The 16,893-nt window shown below is 43.5% G+C and overlaps 1 protein-coding gene across 3 annotated transcripts in view; it reads right to left on the bottom strand.

Annotated features, from left to right (window-relative positions):
- The window catches only part of map3k14a (mitogen-activated protein kinase kinase kinase 14a), a 57,020-nt gene extending 40,369 nt beyond the window's left edge, over positions 1–16,651 (bottom strand). For 2 of the 3 annotated variants that reach the window (XM_078223778.1, XM_078223782.1), the window contains exon 1: positions 16,455–16,651. The gene's annotated coding sequence lies outside the window, so the exon portion shown is untranslated. The remainder of the gene's footprint in view (positions 1–16,454) is intronic. The other variant, XM_078223779.1, reaches the window with a different exon arrangement.
- Between the last annotated feature and the right edge of the window lie 242 nt (positions 16,652–16,893).

Here is a 16,893-nt window from a genome sequence, read left to right as displayed (position 1 = left end):
GAAGGAACATGCAGGCAAGCGGTTCAGCACTGAAAATCATGCAGTATCTGCTAGGGAAACTGACTACAATTGTGATGGGTATTGTCCACTCACCAGCACTTGCATCAGTTCAAACATTCTGCTCCCCCCTCCCTCACCCTGTCCAAATACCTGGCTAAGGAAGCTGCCAGATAGTTGATGTGGCAGCTGCTCTTACAGTCAAAACACACACCACTTTCCAGGTCTACTTTTGGGTGGTGCTGGAGTTGGATACATGCCAACTACAGGAGGAGCGGTTACAATAAGCAGCGGCTCCTCATTGTGACCATTTACATTGCTTCTGAACCATCTTGTGTTTCTCTACCTATCCCATGACCACCATCTTCCCTTTTGTCATTTAATCACTCCTGCCCTCAACAAATCATAGACATTCCTTTCTACCTCACCGACCATACTCCACGCCCACCGCCACCTTTTTCCTATTCTCTACATGCTCAGGAACGTGAATGTTTCTAAAATAAAGTTCTGCTGAAAGGTCATTAACCAGAAAAAACAGACGGAATTTTATCTCGGTGATGGGGCAGCTCCTGTTAGCTGGAGAGCTGGTGACAGCTAGTGATTATACATCTGGAGAGCTGGTGACAACCTCCTCTGGGGAGGACGTGTCAGACTCAGTGACAGCAAGGCACTTACTGCAGGAACAAGGATCCCAGAGGTGGGGATTCCCCCCATCCTCCCTCAGGTCTCCATTGCAGGCAGCACCACCAGGAGTGACAACAGCTCATTGGCAATGTACCCCGGAGACCTGGGATTGAAAAGGAACTCAGGCCACAGGTGACTGAGGGTAGGATGAGATCTCATGGAGGGTGTCACTACTTAGGGGAGGTCAGGCCGGTCAGAAGAAAAGACTAAGGGGTGACTCTCAGTGGGCTCCTCCTTTCTGATGCTGAGTGCCTGACAGCGAGGACCATCCCTCCCACCCAGAATCCCATGAGCAAAATCGACAGGGGTTTTCTTTTCAAGGTTCCTGCATGGCAAGCCACCTGGGTGACTACCAGCAATGGGGGGATAATTAGCCACTTAAGGGGCTAAATTGGTGGTGGTGTGGAAGTGCTGCCCGGGACATTTAAGATGGTAGAGGTGGGAAGGTGGTGAGATCCCCACTCTGCACCAGCTAGCCTGATCAAATGCACCCAACCTTCAAATATGCTTGGGGGGAGGAAGGGGGCATTAAATTCCACCCATTAACACTTTCTCACTCCACAGTTACTGCCTGATCTGCTCAGTATTTCCAGCCTTTTCTGTTTATATTATGGAAACTTCTAAAGGAGAATCGCATCACTAATAAAAAGCTTACATCCATTGGTAACCATGACTGAGAAAGACTGGCTTCTAGTTCAAATTGCCAAACCATCATTGTATTGGTTTACCCCACCCAAATAGCTCGAATCACAATGTACACTCTTGGAATTAATGCTAACACACTGACAATCCAGTAACCTCCCATCTCGCCCGCAGCTGCAATTCTCCAGTCCCGCTGCAGTGAATGGAGATTTGGCTGAGCGTTTGATTGATACAACTGAGTGGCTCAAACGGTCATTTCAGAGGGCAGTTGAGAGTCAACCACATTGCTGTGGCTCTGGAGTCACATGTAGACCAGACCAGGTAAAGATGGCAAATCTCCTTCCCTAAAGGACATTAGTGAACGAGATGGGTTTTTTCCAACAATCGACAATGGTTTCATGGTCATCAGTAGATTCTTAATCCCAGATATTTTTTATTGAATTTGAATTCAACTATCTGCCGTGGCGGGATTCGAACCCAGGTGCCAGAACATTAGCTGGGTTTCTGGATTAATAGTCTCGCAATAATGCCACTAGGCCACCCCCCTATAGACCTCCCCCTATATCATAGAAGAACCAGCATTTCAGCTACTTTTTTTAGAATGATACAAAGCCAAACACACAGAGGCCAAAAGGTTCGGCTGAGAGATGAGATGATCTGCTGTAATATATTCAACAAAGGATACATTTTATGGAAACATGAATGAACATTTCCCTTCTTGGACACTGAGCTTCCTGAAATTCTCTCAGAGAATCCCGAAGCAATGGGTAATTAGTTTGTAGCTTCCAATTCTCTTCCTGTAACTAGTGGTGCACTAAGGCAGTCTTCCATTTGTTTCCATAGCTAGCAATTCCCGGAACAGGCTGCTAGTCTGTCGCCAGAGGCTTATAGCCACTCCACATCAAGCATGGCTGACCAGGAGTCTCTCCCACTCTTACCGCCAGCCATTGGCATGTTTAGAAGGATTTGCAGGTTGACATGCAACCTGTTTGGCCACAATATTAACGCACCTTCCTTGGTCACCAATCCTGAGGTGGGATTCGAACTCAGAGCTTATGGCTCAGAGGCAGGGATGTTACCCACTGTGCCACAAGACCTCCCAATTTGTAGCTTATAAGATGCTTTTTGGGATATTCTGAGGTCTTGAATGTCATTTAACTGAATGCTATTAAGTGTCTGTGCCAACATCCTCACTGCAAGGAGAGAGAGCGTATTCTCACCCTTGCTGCCGATGAACTGGTTAATGAGCTGACTTGGAAATGAGTGGCTATCACTCCAAGCAATATTAAATTGGAATGTAACTATGCATGTAACACAACAAGGAAGTTGGGTTTGCTCCAACTAATCTGACAGGGTTCCAAATACATACTGGAAATGAAGAAAAAAATTATAAATATATCTCAACAAAAAAACTTGCATTTCTATAGTGCTGGTCACGACCTCAGGACATTTCAAATACTTTCTGACCAATTAATTCCTTTTTGATGTATAATCACTAGAACATAGAACAGTACAGCACAGTACAGGCCCTTCAGCCCTCGATGTTGTGCCGAGCTTTGTCCAAAACCAAGATCAAGCTATCCCACTCCCTATCATTCTGGTGTGCTCCATGTGCCTATCCAATAACCGCTTGAAAATTCCTAATGTGTCCGACTCCACTATCACAGCAGGCAGTCTATTCCACACCCCAACCACTCTCTACGTAAAGAACCTACCTCGGACATCCCTCCTATATCTCCTACCATGAACCTTATAGTTATGCCCCCTGGTAACAGCTACATCCAACCGAGGAAATAGTCTCTGAACATCCACTCTACCTATCCCCCTCATCATCTTATAAACCTCTATTAAGTCGCCTCTCAACCTCCTCCGCTCTAAAGAGAAAAGCCCTAGCTCCCTCAACCTTTCCTCATAAGACCCACCCTCCAAACCAGGCAGCATCCTGGTAAATCTCTTTTGCACTCTCTCCAATGCTTCCACATTCTTCTTATAGTGAGGTGACCAGAACTGCACACAATATTCCAAATGTGGTCCCACCAAGGTCCTGCACAGTTGCAGCATAACCCCACGGCTCTTAAACTCAAACCCCCTGTTAATAAATGATAACACACTATAGGCCTTCTTCACGGCTCTATCCACCTGAGTGGCAACCTTCAGAGATCTGTGGATATGAACCCCAAGATCTCTCTGTTCCTGCACATTCCTTAGAACCCTGTCGTTGACCCTGTAATCCGCATTTAAATTTGTCCTACCAAAATGAATCACCTCGCACTTATCAGGGTTAAACTCCATCTGCCATTTTTTGGCCCAGCTCTGCATCCTATCAATGTCTCTTTGCAGCCTACAACAGCCCTCCACCTCATCCACCAATCTTGGTGTCATCAGCAAATTTACTGACCCGCCCTTCAGCCCTCTCCTCCAAGTCATTGATAAAAATCACAAATAGCAGAGGACCCAGCACTGATCCTTGTGGTACACTGCTGGTAATTGGTCTCCAGTCTGAAAATTTTCCATCCACCACCACCCTCTGTCTTCTATGAGATAGCCAGTTACTTATCCAATCGGCCAACTTTCCCTCTATCCCACACCTCCTTACTTTCTTCATGAGCCGACCATGGGGGGCCTTATCAAATGCCTTACTAAAATCCATGTATATGACATCAACTGCTCTACCTTCATCATCACACTTAGTTACCTCCTCAAAGAGTTCAGTCAAATTTGTGAGGTAAGACTTACCCTTCACGAATCCGTGTTGACTATCCCGGATTAAGCTGCGTCTTTCTAAAATGGTCATAAATCCTATCCCTCAGGACCTTTTCCATTAACTTACTGACCACCGAAGTAAGACTAACTGGCCTATAATTACCAGGGTCATTCCTATTTCCTTTCTTGAACAGAGGAACAACATTCACCACTCTCTAGTCCTCTGGCACTATCCCCATGGACAGTGACGACCCAAAGATCAAAGCCAAAGGCTCTGCAATCTCATCCCTTGCCTCCCAAAGAATCCTAGGATATATCCCATCTGGTCCAGGGGACTTATTGACCCTCAGGTTTTTCAAAATCGCTTATACATCTTCCCTCAGAACATCTACCTCCTCCAGCCTACATCATACTCTCATCCTCAAAAACTTGGCCCCTCTCCTTGATGAACACTGAAGTATTCATTCATCGCCTCTCCTATCTCTTCTGACTCCATGCACAAGTTCCCACTACTGTCCTTGACCGGCCCTGACCTCACCCTGGTCATTCTTTTATTTCTCACATAAAAGTAAAAAGCCTTGGGGTTTTCCTTGATCCAACCCACCAAGTACTTCTCATGCCCCCTCCTAGTTCTCCTAAGCCCTTTTTTTAGCTCATTCCTTGCTATTTTGTAACCCTCAATCGACCCAACTGAACCTTGTTTTCTCATCCTTACAAACGCTTCATTTTTCTTCTTGACAAGATATTCAACCTCTTTTGTGAACCATGGTTCCCTCACTCGGCCATTTCCTCCCTGCCTGACAGGGGCATACCTATCAAGGAAACGCAGTATTTGTTCCTTGAACAAGCTTCACTTTTCATTTGTGCCTTTTTCTGACAGTTTCTGTTCCCATCTTATGCACCCTAATTCTTGCCTAATCGCATCATAATTACCCCTCCCCCAATTATAAACCTTGCCCTGCCGTATCCCTCCCCATTGCAATAATGAAAGACACCGAATTTTGGTCACTATCTCCAAAGTGCTCTCCCACAACCAAATCTAACACTTGGCCCGGTTCATTACCCAGTACCAAATCCAATGTGGCCCCACCTCTTGTTGGCCTATCCACATATTGTGTCAGGAAACCCTCCTGCACACACTGTACAAAAACTGCCCCATCCGAACTATTCGACCTATAAAGGTTCCAATCAATATTTGGAAAGTTAAAGTCACCCATGACAACTACCCTGTGACCTCCACACCTATCCAAAATCTGCTTAGCAATTTCTTCCTCCACATCTCTATTACTATTTGGGGGCCTATAGTAAACTCCTAACAACGTGACCGCTCCTTTCCTATTTCTAACTTCTGCCAATATTACTGTTTTAACCTCAGAAAAATAGAGGCCACATTAAGCACAACAAGGTCCCCCCAAGCAGCAATGTGATAATGGCCAAGTAATCTGTTATTTTATGCAATTGGCTAGGACACCAGGGATACCTCTGGTGACCATCCTGCGAAGGCACTTGAACCCACAGGCTTCTGCCCCGCAAATAAGCAGGTTACCCACTGTGGTCCCGGTGGGTTGTGGGAGTCTGAAAAATTTCCCAGCATGGCCAGCCCACTTTGGGAGAAAACGTCCGCAAAGGCGGGATCATCATTGCCAGATGGTGTGGGTGCAGGCTGGAGTTGGGAAGAGGTAGGAAACAGTCACTGGGGTTGCTCTATGCTGAGGCGAGCTTAAATGGCCCATCTCAGTGTTGTGGGACTTCATCCCAGTTAACAGAAAAACAGAACAGCCTTCCAGCTCTCATCCGCTACATGCAGCCCAGTGTGCATCAGTGCCTGGTCCCAGTCTGGATAAATGGGAAGGACAGTAAGGAGTCTAACAACACCAGGTTAAAGTCCAACAGGTTTATTTGGTAGCAAAAGCCACACAAACTTTCGGAGCTCCAAGCCCCTTCTTCAGGTGAGTGGTGAGCCACCTGAAGAAGGGGCTTCAGGTGGCTTCAGGTGAGTGAGCCACTCACCTGAAGAAGGGGCTTGGAGCTCCGAACGTTTGTGTGGCTTTTGCTACCAAATAAACCTGTTGGACTTTAACCTGGTGTTGTTAAACTTCTTACTGTGTTTACCCCAGTCCAATGCCGGCATCTCCACATCATAAATGGGAAGGGTCAGTCAGGAAGGGCACCTGGCTGCAAAACCACCCGCCAAATCCAAAAATGATGGGTCAATATGAAGGTGATCAACCAGCATTGGGGCAACGCCATAGGCTCAATGGGAGGAGTCAAAAGAAGAACCAACCAACTAATCCCTCCCCCCATAGTATTCACATGGCACTCAACAAGAAGCAAAGAAAATCCTGCTCCTGCATAAAATAAGCAAATCATTGTTCCTCACTCTTTCATTCACTGTCCCCTTGAGCTATTTACCTTCCTGTTATCTAATCTCAATCAAAATGAAACAGAGAGGGAAAAAAAGCTAAGAAATAGAAAGCGCTGTAACTGGAGCTATAAAGCACTGAGTTGGGTCCCCAGGTAACTGCACTTCTTATGGTCACCATCAAATTTGGAGTAGCCCCCCCCCCCCAATGGGATTTCAATAATGTCATCTTTCAGGTGAGGAAACAAACTTCCATCTTCCCTCTTTAGTGGATGTGAGAGAAATCCAAAGTGGCAATATCACTAAAACAGATTTTCTGTGTTTTTATTTTGCCTACATTGTTGGCTTTGTCCAGTTTGACGTTCTCTGCATTATAGTGACTACACTGCAAAAATACTTCATTAAGGTACAGTGGGATATGCTAAGGCCATGAAAATCAGTTTTCTTTATTTTGTTTCACATTATTAATCAATGGAAGATTTTGGAGGAAATTGTTCAGAACGCATGTGAAAGGCAACACAGCAGGTTGGTCTGGATTCGGGATAGTCAGGCGGTTTGTGGTTAAACCAACTCACTGCAGGGCAGACAACAGTCAGAGGCAAAATATAGAATCCCTACAGTACAGAAGGAGGCCCTTTGGCTCATTGAGCCTGTACTGACCACAATCCCACCCAAACCCTATTCCCGTAACCCCACACATTTACTCTGCTAATCCCCCTGACACTAGGATCAATTTAGCATGGCCAATCAACCTAACCCGCACATCTTTGGAGTGTGAGAAGAAACCAGAGGACTCGGAGGAAACCCATGCAGACACGGGGAGAACGTGCAAACTCCACACAGACAGTGACCCAAGGCTGGAATTGAACCTGGGACCCTGGTGCTGTGAGGCAGCAGTGCTAACCACTGTCACCGTGCCACCCCAAAGCTTTTAGCATCTAGAACTAAAAAGAAAAATAAAATGTATTTTTCAAAACATTATTGCAAACATGGGATCTTTTCAAGAGGTGAAATCAAATACGTGTGAAAACAAATGATCAATCAAGGAAAACCCAGACATAAGCATATCTAATGCTAAGGCCTGTAAAACAATATTGATAAAGCCACCCCTTCCACCCACACACATTTATGATGAATTGCTGGACTGTGTGATACTACATAACATATATCAATTTTCTCTCTTTTTTGAGAAGCTTATCTCTGTTTCCCTGCTGATGAAACCTTTCTTATCTCTCGACTTGACAGTTATAATGCAGTCCTGGCTGGACTCCAACGTTCCACCCTCTTGTCAACTTAGTCATCCAAAACTCTGCTTCCCATGCCCTAACTCACAGAAAGCCCTGGCCCCCTATCACCCCCCACCATGTTTGCTGACTTATTTAGATTCTCATTCAAGGAACTTCGCGACTTTAAGATTTTCATACTTAAGGTTTTCAAATACTTCCATGGCCTCATCCCTCCCTATCTCTGTAATCTCCAACAGCCTTGCAGCAGAAACATAGAAAATAGGAGCAAGAGTAGGCCATTCAGCCCTTCAAGGCTGCTGTGCCATTTGATATGAACATGGCTGATCCTCTGTCTCAAGAAACCCTTGACATCTTTAGTATCTGGAAGAAATCTATCTATTTTCATCTTCAATATGTTCAGTAACTTGGCCTCGACATTGAAGTGTTTGTTTTTGCCCTTTTGTGTAAGATGGTCATGAGTTGACTGCACAGCTGAGGAAGCGACTCATAACACAGAGTCCGTCGGTGTGTGACGCTATAGAGTTAGAAAACAGCATAGGATGAGCATCAGTATAGGTATAAATTTACAGGAATGTAATCATGATATTCTCTCGCGGAGATGTACAGATTACTGGAAGAGTTCTTTTCAAACCACAATGTTATCCTGGTATTTAATGATTGTAAAAAAAAAACACTGTCCATTTAAATGGAAAGGATAGTGTTCCATGTCCTTTGGAGAGGCAGGAAATCCAATTCCCTTTTGAAACTGACTGTTGAATCTGCTCCTCCACCACTTCAGGCAGTGCACTCGAGAGAATGACGGGTTGCATAGAAAATTCTCCTATCTCTCCCTGGCTATTTTGACAATTATCTTAAAGACATGTCCCTAATTGCATATCAAATTTCCTGTCAGTAGAAACAGTCTCTCCCTTTAAACTCCCAAACAAGGTGATTTTTCCTAGCGTGATCTAACTGTTCCAAAAGGATATAGAAGATGCCTCTGTTCAAAATATTCATTATGTATATTGTCCAGGTTGGTAGGAAGCCGTCTCCCCTCTCCAGCTACCTCACCCAATTATCAAGAAATGTCATAGTTCCTGGTTTGGAACATTAAACAGATTAAAGATTTCCTCATGCAGGATTAAATTTTAAACCATTGGGGCTATTGGTGCTAATCCCATCCTTTCTCGTCCTGTTTCTCTGGTCGCCTCCTCTCTTTACTTCAATACAATCCATTGTAAAGGTAAAATGATTGAAAGAAAACCCAGCACTTGCCATAAACCTGAAACAAAATGTGGGAAATAGAACTGCTCATGAAATCCGAAATGGGTGAGAGAAGTTACCCTTATCTTTCTCTTTGAGATGCTAACTGATTTGCTGTTTTTTTTTCTTCTGAGCTCCCACGCGCGTTAGCCCTTCTCTCTCATTCCTCCATATTATCAGACTGGCCACTTTCTCCTCCAGCATTATTGCTCAGCCCCATCCGAATCATCACACTAACTTGCACGCCCGCCCCCGCCATCCTTGTTAACCTTCTCATCTCAGAGGTGGCATTGTCAAATGCAGAAAGTTAATTCTGATTATAGAATCATATGACAGAAGGATGTAAAAGTGTATTTCCAGACTGTTCTCGTCACAATGCATATCATCAGCCTGCTACTTTCTGTACATATCAGGACGAGGGATGTTAGTGAAGTGGAACACATTGAGGCATTCAGTGCACATCAAACATGGATCAGTTCAGAGAGGGAACAAGTAGGTGGAGATCAAAGCTCTCTCTACACCAATTTGCTCCATTCACATCTTATAAAATACCTTCCTATTCTATCAATCTGATATTTCTTCGCACAAACTAAGCATGATGTTGCCAATGTTTGCTGAATAAGGACTTAGTTTGTGTTGTCCAGAGGAGGGTTGAACTTTCCTCAATTTGATTTCACTTGGATATCCCATCGGCCTGCCCTTGATGGAACACATGGTGACGAGTTGAAAGGCCAGTGTCTCACCTAACTCAGCATGCCGTTCGCCATGTGCTCTATTCAAGCACGTTCATGAAGGGATGACTATTTAATAATTTTTCCATTGCTATTTGTAAGAATAAACTTAGGAAATCCAATCTAATCCAGCAGAAATGCCTGAGCCAGTCCTTAAACGGTTAAACTGGGCAGCTAATGTGTGGTTCTATGAAATAACCAAATTGCATTACAGTCAAACATGTTCTGAGATACCAGCAATTGTCACAAGCTCCACATACAGATTAGACAGTACTGTAGTGATATCGGACAGTCATTTATAGATTGGCTGCTTCTTTTTTGTTGTCCTACATATAATGTCACAAGCATATACAAAAGTGAGAAATCAGCCTGATATAACTGTCACTCTAACGCCTCAATCCTGTCATATGTTGGAGGGGCAGGGTGTTTGCCTACTATAAATTTACAGTAAACACTTTTGTTACATTTGTGAGATGGGGAAGGAGACATTGGTCAACATGGCCAAGAGTCTGCTTATCTTTCGATTTATCTACACATTTGGGGCGGAACATTACACTGGCGATTTTATGGTCCCACCAAAGTCAAAGGACTTATGAATGGTTTGCCACATTTTAGGATTTCCACCCTCTCACCACCATGGCAGTGCTGTAACTTCCACCCACAGGCTTCAGTGGAGGCAGCATTTTGGTAACTGTCTTCTTTATTGTCAATAGTCTATGATGATGGTATGAAGATTACATTATGTTCCAACCAGGGCCACATATTAAGAGACAGTAATTCCATTGCTAAGAGAGAGAAAAACTTTCAACGTGAAGTATATCCTTCAGTAAGTACCAGAAAAAATGTAGCTTGTGAGGTCTCAAAGCTCAAACTTGTTACAGTGAGAATCTGACATACATTGCTTGGCTGAAAAGGCTTACTTGTCTTAGATTCCTCTTCAGCCTAGTTAATGATACCATCCCAACACATAAGACCATAAGACATAGGAGCAGAAGTAGGCCATTTGACCCATTGAGTCTGCTTCATCATTCAATGAGATCATGACTGATTTGAAATGACCATCCTCAACTCCACTTTCTCACCTTATCCCCATAACCCTTGATTCCCTTACTAATTAAAAATTTGTCTATCACAGCCTTGAACATACTTAGAATTTAGCAGAAACTTGTGATTTAGATGGTAAACATGCTCAAGCTTCACTCTTGTGGTCCCACGTGAACCCCACAGTGAGATTATTGGAATTACTCTCTTCCTATTCACCATTCTCTTTCCGATCGTATTTCAAAAATTACTCATCTTAGCAGGGTTACGCTATAATATTACTCCTTCCGCCCTCCAGGAATGTACAGGACTCCCACGTACATGACCAGCTGCACACACAGAAGCCAAAAATATAGCACAACAAAACACCGGTTATTAATTTTTCCTGTTACTTTCAGAATAAGTGACATTGAGCAGATGTTGGAGAACCATCAGACAAGGCATTCTTAAGCCACTACTACTGCAAGGGCAGGCGACCTGCTCTGTTATTGTCAGCCATGTATTAGTGCTGCAACATAAATCTCTCAGCGACATGCCTAGCCAAGGCCAGTGTGTCCTGCTTTGCCAAAGAAATATATCATGGGCACAAGATGTTTTGTCGAAAATAAACGTGCTCCAATAGAGAAATTAATTTTTTTCCTCCTGTCTTTTAGATTTTAGAAATTAGCTGCGCGCGCGCACTCACCAAACTCCAAAGCATACCAGTCATAAGCAAGTCACTTTGCTGGGCTTTTTTTCTGAGTTTGGTAAAAGGAAGGCTGAATTCATCAAATCTCTCTTCCAGAAACCTAAACCTATCATCGCAGTTACATTGCTTTAAAAAACTCCCTTGTGTGATTCAAACTCGAACTTCTACAGCAACATTTAAGCAACAGCTGCTTTTGAAATGAGTATAGATGCCTCTGAACTGCTGAATGTCACAAGTTGAACATTCTGTAAAACAGTGTACACTGCATGAAATGTACATATTCTCAAGTCACACTGTAAATCCAGATTCAGGGAGACTTAATGTTCCATATTCATACGGCAAGTACTTAGCTTCGAACTGGTCATTGCTGGTGTTAGTGTCAAAACAGCTTAAAGAGTTCTTCCAACTATATGGTATGTAAACACACCACTGTGATATCTTGACGCAAATAAAGAGTGCCGACACACACTGCTGGTACAGTCATCGATCGATGATTACCTCGTCACCAGTCAATCAGAATTAAATCCTTTTTTTAAATTAACTGCAACGAATAGTTTTGAGACCATACCATAGGATGGCATGGCGGATCAGTGGTTAGCACTGCTGCCTCACAGCACAATTCCCAGCTTGGGTCACTGTCTGTGCAGAGTCCGCACGTTCTCCCTGTGTCTGCATGGGTTTCCTCCCGGTGCTCCGGTTTCCTCACACAGTCCGAAAGACGTGCTGGTTAGGTGTATTGGCCATGCTAAATTCTCCCTCAGTGTGCCTGGACAGGGGCCAGAGTGTGGCAACTAGGGGATTTTCACAGTAACTCCATTGCAGTGTCAATGTAAGTCTACTTGTGAAAACTAATAAAGTAAACATAGGCCTTATTTTGAAAGTCAAGAACCTGAGAAGACTGGGGCTTTGGGGATGCCAAACTTCCAGGATTATCCCAGAGTCTCCAGGAATTAAAGATTAATCTCCCCAGGATAATACTGTGAGCAACAGAGGAGAAACAGCACAGAGGGATTAAAAGGGGCGGCACAGTGGTTAGCACTGCTGCCTCATAGCACCAGGGATCCGGGTTCAATTCTGGCCTTGGGTGCGCATTCTCCCCGCATCTGCGTGGGTTTCCTCCGGGTACTCCAGTTTCTGCCCACACCAAAGATGTGCAGGTTAAGAGGATTGGCCATGCTAAATTGTCCCTTTGTATCAGGAGGATTAGCAGGGTAAATACATGGGATTATGGGGATAGGGCCTGGGTGGGATTGTTGTCAGTGCAGGCTTGATGGGCAGAATGGCCTCCTTCTGCACTGCAGTGATAGAGAATGCACCAGGGATTCTATCACTATATGAAAAGTGATTACTTTTCTCATTCTCTTTGAACAGGAGAAAAAGATATTTAATTGGTTGGTGTGCAGCTGCAGGCAGGCAGCCCTGTGATTAAAACCTCCAGATCCATGTCCAGGAATGGCAATCCTTCTCCCTCTAGGTCTGCAAACTCTCTGCCTGTGCTCCTCACCCACCCTAGAGACTGATCAATACTGTGTCGGCTATGGTGTAAGATAGTAATCACATGTTAGTCCAGCTGACCCAGAGTCTGATCAGAGAGAAGCAATATCAGCTGATTCCTTAATTATCTAGCCTAAATAAAAGCAAAACTTAAATATGTTCAGAAAAAATTATAAGTGCAGTTTAAATTAAATTTTAACAATGAAATAATGTTGCCTTGACCAGAGTCGACCTCCTGGTTTGAATTTAAACAAAAGCATGACTCCCTGGTGCATTCTCTATGGCAACACCTCTACCTGAGTCCATTTGCCAACCAATCAGCACTCTCTTCTCATGCAATATAAATTGTTTTCTCTTTACTATTGGTATTCTTGCAAACAGTCCAGATGAGTGCAAAATGAAAAACTTCAACATGTCACTTTTTTTTAAGCAATACTCAGTGTTGGACTTCTTCACCATGTAAAAGTGTTTACAACTGTAAAATTACATTGTGATGTATCACCAGCCAAATTTATGTCAAGTGGTATACAGAAAATGCATATTCAGCATCAAAATAATTCTGAATCCCACACCACATGGTAAATAAATGTGTAAACTGAGCTATGTGCTTTAAGCTGGCTCAAACACTGGAACTAGAATGGTTCAGTCATTTAAATGTAACTTAGGCCTGAATTTTTGCAGGGAAGGAAGTGATCTCTGACTCAGCCAAAATGGCACCAATTCCAGAAGCCTCACCCTGGACCCAGCAACCACCATTTTTGCCGGGGTAGCCGGGAGACAGATTGTAGTTTTCGCACCAGTGGTTCACAGAGGCAGCTACTCATTGAGAAGTGCAGCTGCCTTAAAACAGATACAATTTTTATTAGTGGAATGTCCCAAATACCAGTCGCAGGCTTCAGACTCTGAAGAAAATCAGAATACTTTCTAAATGGCACGGGACTGGAAATTATGGAGGAGCAAGGAGATTTGGGCATTCTAGTACATCATCACTATTAATTGTTGGGCTGATGCAAAAGGTATTCAGAAAGGTTAATGGTGAGTTGGCCTTTACCTCAAGGAGGCTGGAATTAAAAAGAAGAGGAAGTTATGCTTCAATTGGACAGAGCCTTGGTCAGGCCTCATCTGGAGTACTAGATTCAGTTCTGGGCACCACACTTCAGCAAGGGCATATAGTACTGATTTTGGAAGCCACTAAAATTATACCAGAGTTTACAGGTTATGGGTTGCGTGAACTTGGTTTGTGGCCCTCTGAATTTGAAAGGTTGAGGGTGGTCTAATCGAGTCACTTAAAGTTATCAAATAATTTGATAGTGCAGATTCAGGGAAGTTATTGCTTTTAGGTAAGTACAGAACAACCGGCCACAACCTTGACACGAGAGCTTTGCCATTCAGATTGAAATTAGGAAAACCTTTCTCACACCCAGGGCAGCGGAAATGTGAAATTCTCTCCCTCAAACGACTGGTTGATGGATCAATTAGAATTTTGAAGACAGAAATCAATAGATTTTGATTAGGTAAAGCTATCAAGGTATATAGAGGGTAAGTGGATTTGAGATACAGATTGGCAATGCTCGAATCGAATGGTGGAATGGGCTTGAGGGACTATATGGCATACTCCTTTCCTTATAGTTTAATCAGACTGGCCTGGGGCTGGTTTCCTTCGAATAGTTTCTGGGACCTGTGAATTGAAATCATGAGCAGTGGCATAATTTTATACTCTAATTGGGAATAATATGGTTGATGACTTGAAAACTCTTCAACATAATGTTGTGATAACCTTAAATGTTACCCTGGAAGACTCACTCTATTGCTTGGGGTAATTTTAGTGATGATTTGGGACGTGTCTTGAGCGACCAATCAAGGAAACCACTAGAATTTGGCTGGACAAATCTTGACTAAAGAACCTTGAATCAGCCTGGGGGAAGCTGAATTGTTGATCCCCAATGACAATCGCGGTTCAAACACTAAGTAAGAATCTTGCAACAATTTCTGGGCCATGAGAGACCAATCAGCAAGTCTTTCAGTCACAGATTCAGTCGTGCTTGACCATCCAAAAATCAGTCAAAGAGCCTTTAGTAACTTCAAGATCCACAAAGTACACAGAGGTAATCACAGTGTTATATGTCCACAGGGCTTTAAGCATTTCTGTGGAAAGCTTAAACAGTTGATGGGGGAATTGGTCAGTAATTGAGACAGGTATCTTGCCAGTCTCGAATCCTCCAACATTCAAGGTTGTAAGGCCTTAAGTGGCAAAAAACAATTATCCAATGAGAGGTTGAGGGAAGCTTGAATGTCCATCTAGTATTTTTGGGGGCCGGGGGGGGGCTTTTTCTTCTCTTCAACTTAATTATTGAACATTATCCAAACAGTAACAAGGAATTCTATTTTCAAGTCCAACAGCAAAATACTGCAGATGTTGGAAATCTGAAATAAAAACAGCATGATGGAGATACTGAGCAGATCAGGCGGCATCCTAAAAGAAAAACAGAGTTAATGTTTCAGGTCAATGTTGACCCTTCCTGGATCATCAGCAAACTGAAACATTATCTCTGTTTCTCTCCACAGGTGCTGCCCAACATGCTGCATTTTGCTGTTTTTTTGTGGGTTTTATTTTACTTCCACGACCCCTTAATGGTTGGATTTCCACTGCCGGCGAATTGGAAAGTTAAACTGGCTGAACATGGTCACCTGTAGGGGGTCTCATACAACAAGGCGCTAAAATGTTCTGGAATTTTTGAAGTTACCATATGCAACAATGCGCATTCAAAACAACTTTGCATCAATGCAAAAGTGGTGGCATAAATACACCTTACAAGAACAATTATGGCAGTCCTGTACATAAAATACAAGATGTACCAGCAATACTGCATTGCAATGCTGTATTCATTACAGGTGTTATGTTATATATCATTCATACACTTCACATTATTTTACCTCACTGGGGTTTTATTGAACAAAATTAACTCTGTTGTATACATTTTGATTACATTTTTTATTCCTGAATATTATCAAATGGCAGTTGAAAATACAGCTACATATGCAGAACAGCTCCCTACCCAAATTCACTGCTCATTTCCACCTTCATCCTGCCACACTACCCACCCGCCCCCCACCACCCCACTAGATTCTGGGGGTAGGTGCCAACCGCTGTTGGCTATGGCCCAAGTGGCATTCAGAATGAGAATTTTACACACAATCACACCTATTCAAAACGTACAAACAAATTATGTTTGCAAAAAATATCCTCAAGTCTCCATTACAAGTGAATTGAGTAGTCGAATTAAATAGACGTTAAAGACTGGCAACCCTGTTAACTCTCCACCTCTCCCCAGTTCAAACACTGCAATCTAAAGCTATTATTGAATTGAGGAACAGAAGCGTTTTTGAAATATCTGTCCAGACAGGAATGTATTAACGTCACCTCGCTGGCTGGTGAAACATAGGTAACGTTGGGACCAAAACTTGACCATGAAACCAAACTAGAGACTGCACTAAAAGCGAGGGAGGAGAGTTGGACAGTTTAAAGATATCTATAAAATGTCCTCGGCGCAGTTAAACAAACTTCCTCTTTTTGTTTCAAACCAAAGCAGCCATTTTACGCTTCAGATCTTTTTCAAACTCACCGGGGATGGGAACAGAGCCTCTCTCACATCAATAACACAACAAGCTTTCCCACCAGCTCCTGACACGCACCTGGGATCCCGGGGCAGGTGAGAGAGCCAGACAAGTTAGGGGTCGCTCTTTATTCCCCTCTCTCTCTCTCCTGTCCCAAAAGCAGAGGGTGAGAGAACCGGTGACACTTCTAATCCACGGCAGCAGCTCCGAGCTGATTAAATACAAAACTGAAACCGAGCCTTTTATTGGGGCTAAAAATACTCCTTACAGCATCAGCCCTCAGAAACCCAGAGTGACACATACACACTAGCAGCAAGTGAACAGGACTTCAACATGTCCCTGACTTCTGTGAAGATGTCTCTGATATCCCTCCCCACCCCCCCACCGCAGACAAATGCCACTTTGTTACAATATTCATTTTATTTTGGGGTCCCCGGTGCTCGCAGT

This window comes from Mustelus asterias, chromosome 11 (genome assembly GCF_964213995.1).
Source record: "Mustelus asterias chromosome 11, sMusAst1.hap1.1, whole genome shotgun sequence".
Taxonomy (NCBI): domain Eukaryota; kingdom Metazoa; phylum Chordata; class Chondrichthyes; order Carcharhiniformes; family Triakidae; genus Mustelus; species Mustelus asterias.
Note: the sequence above shows the minus strand (reverse complement) of the source record. Positions and strands in the feature narration are given on the sequence as shown.